Consider the following 18898-nt stretch of genomic DNA (forward strand, 5'->3'; position numbering starts at 1 on the left):
AGGGAGTGCTGCACTGTCGGAGGGTCAGTACTGAGGGAGTGCTGCACTGTCGGAGGGTCAGTACTGAGAGAGTGCTGCACTGTTGGAGGGTCGGTAGTGAGGGAGTGCTGCACTGTCGGAGGGTCGGTACTGAGGGAGTGCTGCACTGTCGGAGGGTCAGTACTGAGGGAGCGCTGCACTGTTGGAGGGTCAGTACTGAGGGAGCGCTGCACAGTGGGAGGGTCAGTACTGAGGGAGCGCTGCACTGTCGGAGGGTCAGTACTGAGGGAGTGCTGCACTGTCGGAGGGTCAGTACTGAGGGAGCGCTGCACTGTTGGAGGGTCAGTACTGAGGGAGTGCTGCACTGTGGGAGGGTCAGTACTGAGAGAGTGTTGCACTGTCAGAGGGTCAGTACTGAGAGAGTGCTGCACTGTCGGAGGGTCAGTACGAAGAGAGTGCTGCACTGTCGGAGGGTCAGTACTGAGAGAGTGCTGCTCTGTCGGAGGGTCAGTACTGAGGGAGTGCTGCACTGTCAGAGGGTCAGTACTGAGAGAGTGCTGCACTTTCGGAGGGTCAGTACTAAGAGAGTGCTCCACTGTCGGAGGGTCAGTACTGAGGGAGCGCTGCACTGTTGGAGGGTCAGTACTGAGGGAGTGCTGCACTGTGGGAGGGTCAGTACTGAGAGAGTGTTGCACTGTCAGAGGGTCAGTACTGAGAGAGTGCTGCTCTGTCGGAGGGTCAGTACTGAGGGAGTGCTGCACTGTCAGAGGGTCAGTACTGAGAGAGTGCTGCACTGTCGGAGGGTCAGTACTGAGAGAGTGTTGCACTGTCGGAGGGTCAGTACTGAGAGAGTGTTGCACTGTCGGAGGGTCAGTACTGAGAGAGTGTTGCACTGTCGGAGGGCAGTACTGAGAGAGTGTTGCACAGTCAGAGGGTCAGTACTGACAGAGTGCTGCACTGTCAGAGGCTCAGTACTGAGGGAGTGCTGCACTGTCGGAGGGTCAGTACTGAGGGAGTGCTGCACTGTCAGAGGGTCAGTACTGAGGGAGTACTGCACTGTCGGAGGGTCAGTACTGAGAGAGTGCTGCACTGTCGGAGGGTCAGTACTGAGGGAGTGCTGCACTGTCGGAGTGTCAGTACTGAGAGAGTGCTGCACTGTCGGAGGGTCAGTACTGAGGGAGTGCTGCACTGTCAGAGGGTCAGTACTGAGAGAGTGTTGCACTGTCGGAGGGTCAGTACTGAGAGAGTGCTGCACTGTCGGAGGGTCAGTACTGAGAGAGTGTTGCACTGTCGGAGGGTCAGTACTGAGGGAGTGCTGCACTGTCAGAGGGTCAGTACTGAGAGAGTGCTGCACTGTCGGAGGGTCAGTACTGAGAGAGTGCTGCACTGTCGGAGGGTCAGTACTGAGAGAGTGCTGCACTGTCAGAGGGTCAGTACTGAGAGTGTTGCACTGTCGGAGGGTCAGAACTGAGAGAGTGCTGCACTGTCGGAGGGTCAGTACTGAGGGAGTGCTGCACTGTCGGAGGGTCAGTACTGAGAGAGTGTTGCACTGTCGGAGGGTCAGTACTGAGAGAGTGTTGCACTGTCGGAGGGCAGTACTGAGAGAGTGTTGCACAGTCAGAGGGTCAGTACTGAGAGAGTGCTGCACTGTCAGAGGGTCAGTACTGAGGGAGTGCTGCACTGTCGGAGGGTCAGTACTGAGGGAGTGCTGCACTGTCAGAGGGTCAGTACTGAGGGAGTGCTGCACTGTCAGAGGGTCAGTACTGAGAGAGTGCTGCACTGTCGGAGGGTCAGTACTGAGGGAGTGCTGCACTGTCGGAGGGTCAGTACTGAGAGAGTGTTGCACTGTCGGAGGGTCAGTACTGAGAGAGTGTTGCACTGTCGGAGGGTCAGTACTGAGAGAGTGTTGCACTGTCGGAGGGTCAGTACTGAGAGAGTCTTGCACTGTCGGAGGGTCAGTACTGAGAGAGTGTTGCACTGTCGGAGGGTCAGTACTGAGAGAGTGTTGCACTGTCGGAGGGTCAGTACTGAGGGAGTGCTGCACTGTCGGAGGGTCAGTACTGAGAGAGTGCTGCACTGTCAGAGGGTCAGTACTGAGAGAGTGTTGCACTGTCAGAGGGTCAGTACTGAGAGAGTGTTGCACTGTCGGAGGGTGAGTACTGAGGGAGTGCTGCACTGTCAGAGGGTCAGTACTGAGGGAATGCTGCACTGTCGGAGGGTCAGTACTGAGAGAGGGCTGCACTGTCGGAGGGTCAGTACTGAGGGAGTGCTGCAGTGTCGGAGGGTCAGTACTGAGGGAGTGCTGCACTGTCGGAGGGTCAGTACTGAGAGAGTGTTGCACTGTCGGAGGGTCAGTACTGAGGGAGTGCTGCACTGTCGGAGGGTCAGTACTGAGAGAGTGCTGCACTGTCGGAGGGTCAGTACTGAGAGAGTGCTGCACTGTCGGAGGGTCAGTACTGAGAGTGTTGCACTGTCGGAGGGTCAGCACTGAGAGAGTGCTGCACTGTCGGAGGGTCAGTACTGAGAGAGTGCTGCACTGTCGGAGGGTCAGTACTGAGGGAGTGCTGCACTGTCGGAGGGTCAGTACTGAGAGAGTGTTGCACTGTCGGAGGGTCAGTACTGAGAGAGTGTTGCACAGTCAGAGGGTCAGTACTGAGAGAGTGCTGCACTGTCAGAGGGTCAGTACTGAGGGAGTGCTGCACTGTCAGAGGGTCAGTACTGAGGGAGTGCTGCACTGTCGGAGTGTCAGTACTGAGAGAGTGCTGCACTGTCGGAGGGTCAGTACTGAGGGAGTGCTGCACTGTCGGAGGGTCAGAACTGAGGGAGTGCTGCACTGTCGGAGGGTCAGTACTGAGAGAGTGTTGCACTGTCGGAGGGTCAGTACTGAGAGAGTGCTGCACTGTCGGAGGGTCAGTACTGAGAGAGTGTTGCACTGTCGGAGGGTCAGTACTGAGGGAGTGCTGCACTGTCGGAGGGTCAGTACTGAGAGAGTGCTGCACTGTCGGAGGGTCAGTACTGAGAGAGTGCTGCACTGTCGGAGGGTCAGTACTGAGAGAGTGCTGCACTGTCAGAGGGTCAGTACTGAGAGTGTTGCACTGTCGGAGGGTCAGGACTGAGAGAGTGCTGCACTGTCGGAGGGTCAGTACTGAGGGAGTGCTGCACTGTCGGAGGGTCAGTACTGAGAGAGTGTTGCACTGTCAGAGGGTCAGTACTGAGGGAGTGCTGCACTGTCGGAGGGTCAGTACTGAGAGAGTGCTGCACTGTCAGAGGGTCAGTACTGAGAGAGTGTTGCACTGTCAGAGGGTCAGTACTGAGAGAGTGTTGCACTGTCGGAGGGTGAGTACTGAGGGAGTGCTGCACTGTCAGAGGGTCAGTACTGAGGGAGTGCTGCACTGTCGGAGGGTCAGTGCTGAGAGAGTGCTGCACTGTCGGAGGGTCAGTACTGAGGGAGTGCTGCACTGTCGGAGGGTCAGTACTGAGAGAGTGCTGCACTGTCGGAGGGTCAGTACTGAGAGAGTGCTGCACTGTCAGAGGGTCAGTACTGAGAGAGTGTTGCACTGTCAGAGGGTCAGTACTGAGAGAGTGTTGCACTGTCGGAGGGTGAGTACTGAGGGAGTGCTGCACTGTCGGAGGGTCAGTACTGAGAGAGTGCTGCACTGTCGGAGGGTCAGTACTGAGAGGGTGCTGCACTGTCGGAGGGTCAGTACTGAGGGAGTGCTGCACTGTCGGAGGGTCAGTACTGAGAGAGTGCTGCACTGTCGGAGGGTCAGTACTGAGGGAGTGCTGCACTTTCGGAGGGTCAGTACTGAGAGAGTGTTGCACTGTCGGAGGGTCAGTACTGAGAGAGTGCTGCACTGTCGGAGGGTCAGTACTGAGAGAGTTTTGCACTGTCGGAGGGTCAGTACTGAGAGAGTGCTGCACTGTCGGAGGGTCAGTACTGAGAGAGTGCTGCACTGTCGGAGGGTCAGTACTGAGGGTGTTGCACTGTCGGAGGGTCAGTACTGAGAGAGTGCTGCACTGTTGGAGGGTCAGTACTGAGGGAGTGCTGCACTGTCGGAGGGTCAGTACTGAGAGAGTGTTGCACTGTCGGAGGGTCAGTACTGAGAGAGTGTTGCACTGTCGGAGGGTCAGTACTGAGAGAGTGTTGCACTGTCGGAGGGTCAGTACTGAGAGAGTGTTGCACTGTCAGAGGGTCAGTACTGAGGGAGTGCTGCACTGTCGGAGGGTCAGTACTGAGAGAGTGCTGCACTGTCAGAGGGTCAGTACTGAGAGAGTGCTGCACTGTCAGAGGGTCAGTACTGAGAGAGTGTTGCACTGTCGGAGGGTCAGTACTGAGGGAGTGCTGCACTGTCAGAGGGTCAGTACTGAGGGAGTGTTGCAGTGTCGGATGTACCACTTTGCATATGAGATGTTAAACCAAGGCCCTGCTTACCCTCTCAGGTGGATGTAATAGATCCCAGGGCACGATTTTGAGGAAGATCGGGGAGTTTCCCCAGAGTCCCGGCCAATTTTTATCCCTCAACCAACAATGTTAAACAGGTTATCTGGTCATTATCACATTGTGGCTTGTGGGATCTTGCTGTGTGTCAATTGGTTCTTGTGTTTCCTACATTACAACAGTGACTACACTGCAAAAAATACTTCATTGGCTGTGAAGCACTTTGGGACCTGCTGAGGTGGTGAAAGGCGCTATAGAAATGCAAGTCTTTCTTTTCTTTGTCTGCAACATTAATTGGACTGGGACTGAGCTCCCTCAGGACATTCACAGAATCGTTACAGTGCTGAAGGAGTCCATTTGGCCCATCATGTCCATACGGGCTCTCCAAAAGAGCAACTCTCTCAGTCCCATTCCCCCGCTTTCTCCCCGTAACCCTGCACATTCTTCCTTTTCATATAACTGTCTAATTCCCTATTGAATGTTTCAATTGAACCTGCCTTCACCACACTCTCAGGCAGCGCATTCCAGACCTTAACCACTCACTGTGTGAAAAAGTTTTTCCTCATGTCACTTTTGATTCTCTTACTTTAAATCTGTGCCCTCTCGTTCTCGATCCTTTCACGAGTGGGAACAGTTTCTCTCTTTCTACTCTGTCCAGACCCCTCATGATTTTGAATTCCTCTATCAAATCACCTCTCAGCCTTCTCTTCTACAAGGAAAATAGTCCTAACTTCTCCAATCTATCTTCATAACTGAAATTCCTCATCCCTGGAACCATTCTCGTGAATCTTTTCTGCACTCTCTCCAATGCCCTCATGTCCTTCCTTAAGTGTGGCACCCAGAACTGGGCGCAATACTCCAGCTGAGGCCGAACTAGTGTCTTATACAAGTTCAACATAACCTCCTTGCTCTTGTACTCTATGCCCCTATTAATAAAGCCCAGGATACTGAATGCTTTATTAACCGTTCTCTCAACCAGTCCTGTCACTTTCAATGACTTATACACATATACACCCAGGTCCCTCTGCTCCTGAACCCCCTTTAGAATTGTGCCCTTTATTTTATAATGAATCACTTCACATTTCTCTGCATTGAACTTCATCTGCCACCAGTCTGCCCATTCCACCAACTTCTCTATGTCCTTTTCAAGTCCTACACTATCCTCCTCACAGTTCACAATGCTTCCAAGTTTCCTATCATCTGCAAACTTTGAAATTGTGCCCTGTACACCAAGGTTTAGGTCATTAATATATATCAGGAAAAGCAAGGGTCCCAACACTGACCCCTGGGGAACTCCACTACAAAACATCCTCCAGCCCGAAAAACATCCATTAACCACTACTCTTTGTTTCCTATCACTCAGCCAATTCCGTATCCATGTTGCTACCATCCCTTTTATTCCATGAGCTACAAGTTTGCTCACAAGTCTGTTGTGTGTCATTGTATCAAATGTCTTTTGAAAGACCATGTACACCACATCAACAGCATTGCCCTCATCAACCCTCTCTGTTACCTCCTCAAAAAACTCCAGCAAGTTAGTTAAGCATGATTTTCCCTTAAGACATCCATGCTGACTTTCCTTAATTAACTCGCATTTGTCCATGTGACTATTAATTTTGTCCCGAATTATCTTTTCTAGAAGTTTTCCCACCACTGAAGTTAAACTGACTAGCCTGTAGTTGCTGGACTTATTTTTACACCTTTTTTGAACAAGGGTGTAACGTTCACAATTCTCCAGTCCTCTGGCACCACCCCCAAGTCTAAGGAAGACTGGAAAATTATGGCCAGTGCCTCTGCGATTTCCACCCTCACTTCCCTCAGTATCCTTGGATACATCTCATCTGGTCCTGGTGTTTTATCCACTTTAGTTACAGACAGCCTATCTAATACTTCCTCTTTATCAATTTTAAACCCCTCTAGTGTCTGACTTATCTCCACTTTCAACATTGCCTGGGTTGCATCTTCATCCTTGGTAAAGACAGATGCAAAGTATTCATTTAATACCTCAGCTATGCACTCTGCCTCCCTGTGTAAATCCCCTTTCTGGTCCCTAATCGGCCCCACTCCACCTTTTACCACCCTTTTACTACAAACAAACATCCAGCAGGAGAGCACCAACACCACCGCACCTCCCCCCACCCCGCCCCTCCCCACCTCAGAGAATGGTGGAGATCTGATAGTTCTGGGTCGCTGCTGCTTCCTGGCTCAGAGATTCCCCGAGGCCAGAGATACCTGTGTCCCCACCGTGTACAGGACAGGGGATCATGGTCTGGGTGAGTCAAGGTATACCGGCGAGGAGGGGTGGTACCGGCATTCATGTGGCCTCATAGTTGAAGTTAACTGTGTGTGCACAGTTTTCCCGAGATTCATGGAACTCACCAGAGAATTCCAGGTGAGGGGACATTGGGATTTGAGGGGGCTGAACAAAAAGCAGGCAAAAAAAATTCACTGAATACTGAGACCTCACATCCGCTTCCTTGCCTAGGTGAAAGGCTTTTGCTGATAGGAGAGTGGGGCTGATAGGGGAGTGGGGCTGATGGGGGAGTGGGGCTGATGGGGGAGTGGGGCTGATGGGGGAGTGGGGCTGATGGGAGAATGGGGTTGATGGGAGAGTGGGGCTGATAGGAGAGTGGGACTGATGGGAGAATAGGGCTGATCGGAGAGTGGGGCTAATGGGAGAATGGGCTGATGCAAGATTGGGGCTGACAGAAGAGTTGGGCTGATAGGAATGTAGGGCTGATGGGAGAGTGGGGCTGATCCAAGATTGGGGCTGATCGGAGAGTGGGGCTGATGGGAAAGTGGGTCTGATGAGAGTGGGGCTGACGGGAGAGTGGGGCTGATCGGAGAGTGGGGCTGATGGGAAAGTGGGGTTGATGAGAGTGGGGCTGACGGGAGAGTGGGGCTGATGGGACAGTGGGGCTGACGGGAGAATGGGGCTGATGGGAGAGTGGGGCTGATGGGAGAGTGGGGCTGATGGGAGAGTGGGGCTGATGGGAGAGTGGGGCTGACGGGAGAATGGGGCTGATGGGAGAGTGGGGCTGATGGGAGAATGGGGCTGATGGGAAACTGGGGTTGATGAGAGTGGGGCTGACGACAGAGTGGAGCTGATGGGAGAGTGGGGCTGATGGGAGACTGGGGCTGATGGGAAACTGGGGTTGATGAGAGTGGGGCTGATGGGAGAGTGGGCCTGATGGGAGAGTGGGGCTGATGGAAGAGTGGGGCTGACGGGAGAGTGGGGCTGATGGGAGAGTGGGGCTGATGGGGGAGTGGAGCTGATGGGAGGGTGGGGCTGATGGGAGAGTGGGCCTGATAGGGGAGTGGGGCTGACGGGAGAGTGGGGCTGACGAGAGAGTGGGGCTGATAGGGGAGTGGGGCTGATGGGAAAGTGGGGTTGATGAGAGTGGGGCTGACGGGAGAGTGGGGCTGATGGGACAGTGGGGCTGACGGGAGAATGGGGCTGATGGGAGAGTGGGGCTGATGGGAGAGTGGGGCTGACGGGAGAATGGGGCTGATGGGAGAGTGGGGCTGATGGGAGAGTGGGGCTGATGGGAGAGTGGGGCTGACGGGAGAATGGGGCTGATGGGAGAGTGGGGCTGATGGGAGAATGGGGCTGATGGGAAACTGGGGTTGATGAGAGTGGGGCTGATGGGAGAGTGGGGCTGATGGGAGAGTGGGCCTGATGGGAGAGTGGGGCTGATGGAAGAGTGGGGCTGACGGGAGAGTGGGGCTGACGGGAGAGTGGGGCTGATGGGAGAGTGGGGCTGATGGGAGAGTGGGGCTGATGGGAGAGTGGAGCTGATGGGAGGGTGGGGCTGATGGGAGAGTGGGCCTGATAGGGGAGTGGGGCTGACGGGAGAGTGGGGCTGATGAGAGAGTGGGGCTGATAGGGGAGTGGGGCTGATGGGAAAGTGGGGTTGATGAGAGTGGGGCTGACGGGAGAGTGGGGCTGATGGGACAGTGGGGCTGACGGGAGAATGGGGCTGATGGGAGAGTGGGGCTGATCGGAGAGTGGGGCTGATGGGAAAGTAGGGTTGATGAGAGTGGGGCTGACGGGACAGTGGGGCTGATGGGACAGTGGGGCTGACGGGAGAATGGGGCTGATGGGAGAGTGGGGCTGATGGGAGAGTGGGGCTGATGGGAGAGTGGGGCTGACGGGAGAATGGGGCTGATGGGAGAGTGGGGCTGATGGGAGAGTGGGGCTGATGGGAAACTGGGGTTGATGAGAGTGGGGCTGACGGGAGAGTGGGGCTGATGGGAGAGTGGGGCTGATGGGAGACTGGGGCTGATGGGAAACTGGGGTTGATGAGAGTGGGGCTGATGGGAGAGTGGGGCTGATGGGAGAGTGGGGCTGATGGGAGAGTGGGGCTGATGGAAGAGTGGGGCTGACGGGAGAGTGGGGCTGATGGGAGAGTGGAGCTGATGGGAGGGTGGGGCTGATGGGAGAGTGGGCCTGATAGGGGAGTGGGGCTGACGGGAGAGTGGGGCTGACGAGAGAGTGGGGCTGATAGGGGAGTGGGGCTGACGGGAGAGTGGGGCTGACAGGAGAGTGGGGCTGACGGGAGAGTGGGGCTGATGGGAGAGTGGGGCTGACAGGAGAGTGGGGCTGATGAGAGTGGGGCTGACGGGAGAGTGGGGCTGACGGGAGAGTGGGGCTGATGGGAGATTGGGGCTGATCGCAGAGTGGGGCTGATGGGAAAGTGGGGCTGACAGGAGAATGGGGCTGATGGGAGAATGGGGCTGATAGGGGAGTGGGGATGATGGGAGAGTGGGGCTGACAGGAGAGTGGGGCTGACGGGAGAGTGGGGCTGATGGGAGAATGGGGCTGATGGAAGAGTGAGGCTGATGGGAGCGTGGGGCTGATGGGAGAGTGGGGTTGAATGGGGAGTGGGGCTGATGGGAGAATGGGGCTGATGGGAGAGTGGGGCTGATGGGAGAGTGGGGCTGTGATGAATGGGGCTGATGGGAAAGTGGGGCTGATGGGAGAGTGGGGCTGATGGGAGAGTGGGGCTGATGGGAAACTGGGGTTGATGAGAGTGGGGCTGACGGGGGGGCGTGGGGCTGATGGGAAAGTGGGGCTGACGGGAGAGTGCGTCTGACGGGAGAGTGGGGCTGATGGGAGAGTGGGGTTGATGAGAGTGGGGCTGACGGGGGGTGTGGGGCTGATGGGAAAGTGGGGCTGACGGGAGAGTGCGGTTGACGGGAGAGTGGGGCTGATGGGAAACTGGGGTTGATGAGAGTGGGGCTGACGGGGGGGTGTGGGGCTGATGGGAAAGTGGGGCTGACGGGAGAGTGCGGCTGACGGGAGAGTGGGGCTGATGGGAGAGTGGGGCTGATGGGAGAGTGTGGCTGACGGTAGAGTGGGGCTGATGGGAGAATGGGGCTGATGGGAGAGTGGGGCTGATGGGAGAGTGGGGCTGATGAGAGAGGGGCTGATGGGAGAGTGGGGCTGATGGGAGAGTGGGGCTGATGGGAAAGTGGGGCTGACGGGAGAGTGCGGCTGACGGGAGAGTTGGGCTGACGGGAAAGTGGGGCTGATGGGAGAGTGGGGTTGATGGGAGAGTGGGGCTGATGGGAGAGTGGGGCTGACGGTAGAGTGTGGCTGACGGTAGAGTGGGGCTGATGGGAGAATGGGGCTGATGGGAGAGTGGGGCTGATGGTAGAGTGGGGCTGATGGGAGAGTGGGGCTGATGAGAGAGGGGCTGATGGGAGAGTGGGGCTGATGGGAGAGTGGGGCTGATAGGGGAGTGGGGCTGATGGGAGAATGGGGCTGATGGGAGAGTGGGGCTGATGGGAGAGTGGGGCTGAAGGGAGAGTGGGGCTGATAGGGGAGTGGGGCTGATGGGAGAATGGGGCTGACGGGAGAGTGGAGCTGACGGGAGAGTGGGGTTAATGGGAGAGTGGGGCTGACGGGAGGGGCTGATGGGAGAGTGGGGCTGATGGGAGAGTGGGGCTGATGGGAGAGTGGGGCTGATGGGAGAGTGGGGCTGACGGTAGAGTGGGGCTGATGGGAGAATGGGGCTGATGGGAGAGTGGGGCTGATGGGGGAGTGGGGCTGATGAGAGAGGGGCTGATGGGAGAGTGGGGCTGATGGGACAGTGGGGCTGATGGGAAAGTGGGACTGACGGGAGAGTGCGGCTGACGGGAGAGTGGAGCTGACGGGAGAGTTGGGCAGACGGGAAAGTGGGGCTGATGGGAGAGTGGGGCTGATGGGAGAGTGGGGCTGATGGGAGAGTGTGGCTGACGGTAGAGTGGGGCTGATGGGAGAATGGGGCTGATGGGAGAGTGGGGCTGATGGGAGAGTGGGGCTGATGGGAGAGTGGGGCTGATGGGAGAGTGGGGCTGATGAGAGAGGGGCTGATGGGAGAGTGGGGCTGATGGGAGAGTGGGGCTGATGGGAGAGTGGGGCTGATAGGGGAGTGGGGCTGATGGGAGAATGGGGCTGATGGGAGAGTGGGGCTGATGGGAGAGTGGGGCTGAAGGGAGAGTGGGGCTGATAGGGGAGTGGGGCTGATGGGAGAATGGGGCTGACGGGAGAGTGGAGCTGACGGGAGAGTGGGGTTAATGGGAGAGTGGGGCTGACGGGAGAGAGGGGCTGATGGGAGAGTGGGGCTGATGGGAGAGTAGGGCTGATAGGGGAGTGGAGCTGATGGGAGAATGGGGCTGACGGGAGAGTGGAGCTGACGGGAGAGTGGGGCTGACGGGACAGTGGGGCTGATGGGAGAGTGGGGTTAATGGGAGAGTGGGGCTGACAGGAGAGTGGGGCTGATGGGAGAGTGGGGTTAATGGGAGAGTGGGGCTGACAGGAGAGTGGGGCTGATGGGAAAGTGCGGCTGATGGGAGAGTGGGGCTGACGGGAGAGTGGGGCTGACGGGAGAGTGGGGTTAATGGGAGAGTGGGGCTGACGGGAGAGTGGGGCTGACGGATGAGTGGGGCTGACGGGAGAGTGGGGCTGACGGGAGAGTGGAGCTGACGGGAGAGTGGGGCTGACGGGTGAGTGGGGCTGACGGGAGAGTGGGGCTGACGGGAGAGTGGAGCTGACAGGAGAGTGGGGCTGATGGGGCAGTGGGGCTGACGGGAGAATGGGGCTGACAGGAGAGTGAGGCTGACGGGAGAGTGGGGCTGACGGGAGAGTGGAGCTGACAGGAGAGTGGGGCTGATGGGAGAGTGGGGCTGACGGGAGAGTGGATCTGATGGGAGAGTGGGCCTGACGGGAGAGTGGGCCTGACGGGAGAGTGGGCCTGACGGGAGAGTGGGGCTGACGGGAGAGTGGAGCTGACGGGAGAGTGGGGCTGACGGGAGAGTGGAGCTGACGGGAGAGTGGGGCTGACGGGAGAGTGGGGCTGACGGGAGAGTGGAGCTGACGGGAGAGTGGGGCTGACGGGAGAGTGGGGCTGACGGGAGAGTGGGGCTGACGGGAGAGTGGGGCTGACGGGTGAGTGGGGCTGACGGGAGAGTGGGGCTGACGGGAGAGTGGGGCTGACGGGAGAGTGGAGCTGACGGGAGAGTGGAGCTGACGGGAGAGTGGGGCTGACGGGAGAGTGGGGCTGATGGGAGAGTGGAGCTGACGGGAGAGTGGAGCTGACGGGAGAGTGGGGCTGACGGGAGAGTGGGGCTGACGGGAGAGTGGGGCTTTCACTGCTTTGGATCCAGCAGCAGGAGCAGCAACTTTCTCCTCATGCTCTTGTCAGTCTACAAGTGAGAGGTGATAAACACAGAGATCCTGCTCGCAGGCGGCAATATCCCCCTACACAGGGTTTACAGGTAGAGGATCAGCTTTATGGCCAAGACTGACCGGTGCTGCCTCAGGGGGCTCAGGCTATCACATCAGGTGGTTGCTGACATCCGGAATCTTCTGGAAGAAGGCCGCCTGCCAGGTGGAGCTGGTGGAAACACATTGTCAGTGGCCGTCAAAGTCACCACAGCCCTGAATTTCTTCGCCTCTGCCTCCTACCAGGGAGCTGCAGAGGAAATTTGCTGAATCCTGCAATTAGCAGCCCACAAGTGCATCCCCAGGTGCCCGATGTCAGGACTGGGTCCCGATGAGCACTTCTTCAACCGAGGAGGCCAGTCAGAATGAGCGGGTGCTCGGATTTACAGCTCTGATTCCCACAGGTCCAGGGACTCATTGACGGCAAACCCGTCACAATCAAGGCACCTCCAAACTGCCCAGGAATCTTCATCCACCGAAATAGTTTCCACTTCATCAATAAAAGGAAAAAACATTTGAAAGACTTGGATTTCTATCACACTTTTCCCAAACACCAGACTTCACAAAACACTTTCCAGCCAGTGAAGTACTTTTGAAGTGTAGTCATTGTTGTAATGTAGGAAACGCAGCAGCAATTTGTGCACAGTAAGATCCCACAAACAGCAGTGTGATAATGACCAGATAATTATTTTGTATGTTGATTAGGGATAAATATTGGCCACAATACAGAGGATAACTCCCCTGCTCTTCTTTGAAAACAGTGTCACGGGATCTTTTAAGGATGGGGTGTTGATTTACGTCTCATCCAAGAGACAGCACCTCCAATATTGCAGCACTCCCTCAATATGGCACTCAAGTGTCAGCCCTGGAGTGGGACTTGAATCCACAATGTTGTGGCTCAGAGAAATGAGTGAAACCAACTGAGGCACATGTGCAGCTCTGCAATCCCCTTCCTAAACCTCTCTGCCTCGCTACCAGCTCAATAAAACCTACCTCTTTGACCAGGCTGGTGGTCTCCTGTCTTAATATCTCCTCATGTGATTCGGTGTTAAATTTTATTTGATAATCGCTTCCGTTTTACTGGATGAAAGGTAATATATAACTATACAAGCTGCTGTTATTGTTTGGCTGGATGTATCAGAAGACGGTCAGTGTCCATCAAACCAAAAAGCACTGAGAGTCCTCACCTTTACAGCAGCTTCAGAGAATACGGTGAGAATCTCAAAACCAGCATTTTGTGGGTTAAAATTCTTTGCAAATCGGGGCAGCTGAGAAAGAGGGTTTTTAAAAATTCTGTTCCCACAGCTTGAAACAGACTCTGTCACCTTTGCTCCTTGGATCCCGGGAACTAGCAGAAATTACCAGAGGCTGGAAACGAGGAAAAGAGGCCCTAAACCTCATTCCAGACAGTGTCTAGACAGACTGCAATTACTGCCAGCATAGAACAGTCAAGCACAACTATTTGAACTGAAGGGAAACTCAGCAAGAATTAAGGAGCAGTGCCGACACACTCAGGAACTTTCAAACCAGCTCATTTTTCTTTCTCTCTCCCCCTGCCTCTGTCACCACTGATCATTGGGCTATATATTAAATGACTGGCTGTAGCTTAAATCATTGCCTGGACATAATATCACAGGGCTGGGCATTTATAGAGGTAGTTTTTCCAGTTTTGCTTCTCCCATAGGACTGCCTCAGTCCAATTCACTCCCATTGTACACAATCCCAATGGATCAAACCCCTTCCCATTCACTCCCATTGTACACAATCCCAATGGATCAAACCCCTTCCCATTCACTCCCATTGTACACAATCCCAATGGATCAAACCCCTTCCCATTCACTCCCATTGTACACAATCCCAATGGATCAAACCCCTTCCCAATCACTCCCATTGTACACAATCCCAATGGATCAAACCCCTTCCCAATCACTCCCATTGTACACAATCCCAATGGATCAAACCCCTTCCCAATCACTCCCATTGTACACAATCCCAATGGATTAAACCCCTTCCCAATCACTCCCATTGTACACAATCCCAATGGATCAAACCCCTTCCCATTCACTCCCATTGTACACAATCCCAATGGATCAAACCCCTTCCCAATCACTCCCATTGTACACAATCCCAATGGATCAAACCCCTTCCCATTCACTCCCATTGTACACAATCCCAATGGATCAAACCCCTTCCCAATCACTCCCATTGTACACAATCCCAATGGATCAAACCCCTTCCCAATCACTCCCATTGTACACAATCCCAATGGATCAAACCCCTTCCCAATCACTCCCATTGTACACAATCCCAATGGATCAAACCCCTTCCCATTCACTCCCATTGTACACAATCCCAATGGATCAAACCCCTTCCCATTCACTCCCATTGTACACAATTCCAGTGGATCAAACCCCTTCACCTTCACTCCCATTGTACACAATCCCAATGGATCAAACCCCTTCCCATTCACTCCCATTGTACACAATCCCAATGGATCAAACCCCTTCCCAATCACTCCCATTGTACACAATCCCAATGGATCAAACCCCTTCCCAATCACTCCCATTGTACACAATCCCAATGGATCAAACCCCTTCCCATTCACTCCCATTGTACACAATCCCAATGGATCAAACCCCTTCCCAATCACTCCCATTGTACACAATTCCAATGGATCAAACCCCTTCCCATTCACTCCCATTGTACAGAATCCCAATGGATCAAACCCCTTCCCATTCACTCCCATTGTACACAATCCCAATGGATCAAACCCCTTCCCAATCACTCCCATTGTACACAATCCCAATGGATCAAACCCCTTCCCATTCACTCCCATTGTACACAATCCCAATGGATCAAACCCCTTCCCATTCACTCCCATTGTACACAATCCCAATGGATCAAACCCCTTCCCATTCACTCCCATTGTACACAATCCCAATGGATCAAACCCCTTCCCATTCACTCCCATTGTACACAATCCCAATGGATCAAACCCCTTCCCAATCACTCCCATTGTACACAATCCCAATGGATCAAACCCCTTCCCATTCACTCCCATTGTACACAATCCCAATGGATCAAACCCCTTCCCATTCACTCCCATTGTACATAATCCTAATGGATCAAACCCCTTCCCATTCACTCCCATTGTACACAATCCCAATGGATCAAACCCCTTCACATTCACTCCCATTGTACACAATCCCAATGGATCAAACCCCTTCACATTCACTCCCATTGTACACAATCCCAATGGATCAAACCCCTTCCCATTCACTCCCATTGTACACAATCCCAATGGATCAAACCCCTTCCCATTCACTCCCATTGTACACAATCCCAATGGATCAAACCCCTTCCCATTCACTCCCATTGTACACAATCCCAATGGATCAAACCCCTTCCCAATCACTCCCATTGTACACAATCCCAATGGATCAAACCCCTTCCCATTCACTCCCATTGTACATAATCCTAATGGATCAAACCCCTTCCCATTCACTCCCATTGTACACAATCCCAATGGATCAAACCCCTTCACATTCACTCCCATTGTACACAATCCCAATGGATCAAACCCCTTCACATTCACTCCCATTGTACACAATCCCAATGGATCAAACCCCTTCCCATTCACTCTCATTGTACATAATCCTAATGGATCAAACCCCTTCCCATTCACTCCCATTGTACACAATCCCAATGGATCAAACCCCTTCACATTCACTCCCATTGTACACAATCCCAATGGATCAAACCCCTTCCCATTCACTCCCATTGTACACAATCCCAATGGATCAAACCCCTTCCCAATCACTCCCATTGTACACAATCCCAATGGATCAAACCCCTTCCCATTCACTCCCATTGTACACAATCCCAATGGATCAACTCCTTTCCCATTCACTTCCATTGTACACAATCCCAATGGATCAAATCCCTTCCATTCACTCCCATTGTACACAATCCCAATGGATCAAACCCCTTCACATTCACTCCCATTGTACACAATCCCAATGGATCAAACCCCTTCACATTCACTCCCATTGTACACAATCCCAATGGATCAACTCCTTTCCCATTCACTTCCATTGTACACAATCCCAATGGATCAAATCCCTTCCATTCACTCCCATTGTACACAATCCCAATGGATCAAACCCCTTCACATTCACTCCCATTGTACACAATCCCAATGGATCAAACCCCTTCCCATTCACTCCCATTGTACACAATCCCAATGGATCAACTCCTTTCCCATTCACTTCCATTGTACACAATCCCAATGGATCAAACCCCTTCCCATTCACTCCCATTGTTTTAACAAGTGCACTCTAAATCCTGCTGCAAGGACAGAATATTTCTCAATGATTTGGTTGAAGTTCCCAGCTGTTAATCACAGTCTATGTGGAGCCATATCTCAGCTGGAGACAGCAGCTAACTCTTAGTGTGTCAACTCAACATTCTCCATTTTCTGATGTGGCTGAGCTGCTGAATCAATGATCCATTGGCACGTGGGACAGAGGATTGTAAATTTCTGGTTACTTTTGAATGTCCAATCCAACCAAAACACAGTCAGAAAAATGTGCTTTTTCCGATTCAGTGATATTTCAAAGAGGACAAAAGACAACTTGTAGCAGAGATGCAAATTCCTCGTCCTCCCCTTTCTCCGATTTACTCTGTTTCCTCTCTTCCTCTGTAAAGCCACTCAGTTTTGCTCAGGTACAGTTTCATGAAACTCAACAGCCCCCCAGTAAATCTCACAAGTATGTGAGAAACATAGAAACACAGGAATAGCAGGAGGCCATTCAGCCCCTCAAGCCTGTTCCGCTTTTCCACTAGATCACGGCTGATCTGTGATTTAACTCCATATTCCCGCTTTTACCCCATATCCCTTAATACCTTTGGTTAACAAAAATATATTAATCTCAGATTTAAAATTAATAATTGATCCAGCATCAATTGCCATTTGTGGAGAGAATTCCAAACTTCTCCCACCCTTTGTGTGTAGAAAGGTTTCCTAATTTCACTCCTGAAAGTCTGGCTCTAATTTTTAAACTCTGTCACCTAGTCCGAGACTCCCCAACCAGCGGGAATATTTTCTCTCTGTCTACCCTATCTGTTCCCTTAATATCTTGAAAATTTTGATCAAATCACCCCTTAACCTTCTAAATTCCAGGGAATACAACCCGAGTTTGTGTAATCTCTCCTCGTAATGTAACTCTTGGAGTCCCGGTATCATTCTGGTAAATCTACACTGCACTCCCTCCAAGGCCAATATCTCCTTCCTAAAGTGTGGTGCCCAGAACGGCTCACAGTAACTCCAGGTGTGGTCTAACCAGGGATTTTTTTGCAGAAGCATAACCTCTATCCCCTTGTATTCTGAATGTTGAGATAGTGACAGTTTTCAGGATATTAGGACATAGAGACCTTACATCCGAGACTCCTCTTGTCTTCACCGAACACCCCGACACTCGTCCCTGGATCACAATCAGGATCAAGAACCCTTTCTGATTTTCACTTCCCAACTCAGGAAAAGACAAGACCAGTTGCTGTGAGCCAAGTGCTCCCCTTGGCTGGGGTCAGTTAACTTGGCATCTTATCTTACGTGTTGCTCAGTACCACAGTATCGATGTCTTAACCATGAGGCCATCAGGACAGGAGTCACACTGAACAATCGAGGACACAACTTGTCCGTGTCACTGGTTAGTTTACACCTGCTTCAGACACCAAGCTGAGGCACAATCCTAATGTTGTTTCTCTCTACGCACAGTCCTTGACACTTGTTCCATCTACTATCAATCTGCCCATTTCTATAACTGTTTCAAACTCATTCTACCCCTTTGTCCCTCCTTTCTCTCGTTCAACTCTTTCTCCTTCTCAGTCTTTTGTTTTATTTTCCTCTCTCCGTTGCTGTATCCTTTAGCTATTAGTTTTTATTTCTTTTCTTTCTTTCTCTCTATTTTCCTGAGAACAGGTGCTGAATGGCTGCCCAGACAGGTGGGGCTTGCTTCACATGGAGAAGTCTCAGCCCAATGATATCATTGACCCCTGGGGCCCCCAAAGGAATCCATGTCCCTATCCCCAGCCTTGGCAGTCCTTCTTCCCCCCAACACCGCTACGTCCCCCCAAAGACTCTCTCTGGGTAAACTTAAATCATTCCCTTGGGTCCTCAGCATCCAGGGCCCCAGGGCTCAGGCTGAGCTCTCCAATCAGAGCATTCCACTATTCCGCCAGAAGTGGCCCCAGTTAAAATCAAACTCATTGTTCCAGATCTACCTTTTCAGTCCATTTCCTACTTTACATACTGAGAGCTCTCTGCTCCAGGTGCATCCTCTCAAAGTTGAAGAGCTGAAGTTACCCCAGTACGTCCTCATGTCTTGGCCCTCTGACACTGGGGATCAGCCTGCAGGGTTTGAATGTCTCCCTTGTGTCTCAGTGACCAGAATGGGACACAGTGTCAAACATGTGGTTTGAACAGTGCCCCATGCTGATTGAGTCAGACCGGCTGTAACTAGTATCCTGGACTGGATACGCTCTATAGCTCCGGGTTCAATTTACTTTGTTGATGCTTTTCCACAGTCATTGGATACAGATTCTGAGGTTGTTACAGTGCAGAAACATGCATCAGGATTGATTCAACCCACACCCCATTGTGTATTTCAACATTAATGATCAGCAGCCATAAAGACAGGGCTAAATTGTGGCGAGTCGAAGAGACTTAGTAGTTGGCAGGAAAAAAGACAGAGGCGCAAGGGGAGAGCCAACTG

This window comes from Heterodontus francisci, chromosome 32 (genome assembly GCF_036365525.1).
Source record: "Heterodontus francisci isolate sHetFra1 chromosome 32, sHetFra1.hap1, whole genome shotgun sequence".
In the NCBI taxonomy this organism is placed as follows: Eukaryota; Metazoa; Chordata; class Chondrichthyes; order Heterodontiformes; family Heterodontidae; genus Heterodontus; species Heterodontus francisci.